We start from the raw sequence: 2,614 nt of genomic DNA, 5'->3' as shown, positions 1-2,614 counted from the left end.
GTACAATATTTTTTCTTACAAAAAATTCATCTAACTCAATTTGAAGGAGAAATTACGCTTCTCTCTAACCTAACATTACTTTATTGAATCAAGAATAAGTACTTATGAAGAGAGAGATAGAGAGATAGGCTACACCAATATATATACCCGAAACATATAGTATATTTTTTATATTTTTTTTTACTTCTTTTTAATTTTTTATAGAGAGTCAAAAAGAAACTACAACAAAAGCAAAAGCAAAGCTTAGGCTTAATGCAAACGAAATTACAAGATACTATACCCCAAAGGGCCAAAACTTAAGAAGTAAGAATCCTCGACAATTCAAGAAAAGGCACACACTTATTATTTCTTTAATCATTAACTTCTTCTTTGACATCTAATGGGATTACGCAGCCTCTCAGGTACTCCCACCTGGATAAATGCAAGCATTGTAACCTACGATCAAAGAGAGAAGAAAAAATTAAGAAAAACAAATAACATTTCAGAAGAGTAGCAAATGACAAAGCAAGCTAGAATTGTCTGCTTTGGAGACTCGGCCATGGTGATAGGCTTTGAGGCGCATAATTTTAAAAGAAAGCCCATTAGAATGAGGATTTCTATCCATAAACCGCCCAAAGCCCAAATTTCATAGAAATGTGAAATTTGGGCGAAATAAAAGAGGGGATTATGGGACTTACTTGTCCATTCGAACGAGGATATATGTGAAATTTGGGTAGCCTAATAATAGGGGCTCTAAATTAAGTTTAAGCGGAAGAAGTAAATTTAATCATTTAATCAATACTTTAATAGTCTACCTCACTTGTAGGCTCAAACTCTCTTTTAATTATTAAAATCCAACACGTGAAATATTTTATTGAAATGAAAGATAAATGAAGGAGACAACTAGCTCAAGATATCTGCTCTGATATCATGTCAACCACCACTTATCCTAAAAGCTTAAGTAGATAAGAAAAGGTAAATTTAATCATTTAATCAATATTTTCTTAAGTAGATAAAAAAAGGAATGTAAGCATTCCTCAAAATTATTCCTAGAGCTAGAGAAAGCTTCTGACTTTGTATGGTATTGCCTGAGATTTTCTCAAGTTTACAGTGGGTAATGGAAAATACATTCACTTATGGCTGGACAATTGGCACTCGTTTGGTCTTTTATATGAGAAATATGGTTTTCACATTATATATGACTCACAAATATATTGCTCGAGATTTTCTCAAGTTTGAAGTGGGCAATGGAAAACACATTCACTTATGGCTGGCCAATTGACCCCCGTTTTGTTTTTTATATGAGAAATATGGTTTTCGCATTATATATGACTCACAAAGCAATTTGGATGTAAAGCTGAACTCTGTTCTCAGAAATGGAGATTGGTGTTAGAAACCAGCTAGGTCTGAAGCTTTGGTTGATATTCAAAGTTGACTCTCAGATGTTCATCTAAGTGTTGTGGATAAGCCTATTTGGACTATAACTCGTAAGGGTGTCTATGTGAGTGTAGATACTTGGAACTATATGAGGAAGAAGAAGCAGGAAGTAAGATGGTGGCCTCTCATATGGTTTTTTTATGCTATTCCAAAACAAGCGTTCATCTTATTGCTAACTATGCTAAACAGGCTAACCACAAGAGAATGTCTTGTGGCTTGGGATTTTCAGGGTGACACACAGTATTTGTTTTGTAGAAATTGAACTGAGAGTCATAATCATATTTTCTTCAATTGCAGTTTTAGTTCCCGAGTCTAGAGAACTTGTATGCAATGGAGTTCTGACCTGAATATTCCTCTGGACTGGCAAAGTGTGATAGAGAAAGGCTGCAGCAAGTGGAGAACTACAAAGCTGATGGGAGTTGTTTGCAGATTGATCTTAAGCTCTACATTTTTTCATTTATGGCGTGCTAGAAATGAAATTAAATTCCATGGTCAACGAAAAATGGAGGAGCAGATTCTAAGAGTAATTTTCTAGGAGGGTTGCTCTCGAATTTAAGAGAAAGGCAAGTTTAAGAAGAATATGGAGAATGAAGCTCTTTGCCAAATGTAGAACATTGATGGCTCTGTTCTGTTTTGATACCAGAGTTTTTGTTTTTATCTTGTTGTAACAGAGTTCTCTTTTTGCTCTGGTTTTGTTGTTTTAGTTGGTCTTGTTGGACCTATGTTTGTACATTGATGATTGTTAGTAATAAAATGCTCTTATTCATAAATTAGAAAAAAAAAAAAAAAAAAAAAAAAAAAAAACTACACCCTAAAATATCAACATCGTGAAATATTATCATGGAATTAAACACTTCTAGAATGAAAAAAATTCGAGTCACTTGTGGAGCATGTGAAGCATTTTCTGATCAAGATAATAAAAAATGAAAGCACAGAATAATTTCACTAGAAGAAGACGACAGAAGTCACTTCCACCACGTGGCTGCGTGTATACTGGGAGCATTAAAGGCTAGTTCCTTTATAGGTGGGAGGGAGGGGAGGTGGGAACTTAAAGACTTCCAAATTCACTTATAAAAATAAATAAATAAATAAAAATGTTTGTACATTGATGATTGTTAGTAATAAAAAAATAAATAAAGGCTTTTTCATAGGTGGGAGCTTAAGACTTCCAAATGCACTTATATAAAAATAAAAATAA

This window comes from Alnus glutinosa, chromosome 11 (assembly GCF_958979055.1).
Source record: "Alnus glutinosa chromosome 11, dhAlnGlut1.1, whole genome shotgun sequence".
Lineage (NCBI taxonomy): Eukaryota > Viridiplantae > Streptophyta > Magnoliopsida > Fagales > Betulaceae > Alnus > Alnus glutinosa.
Note: the sequence above shows the minus strand (reverse complement) of the source record.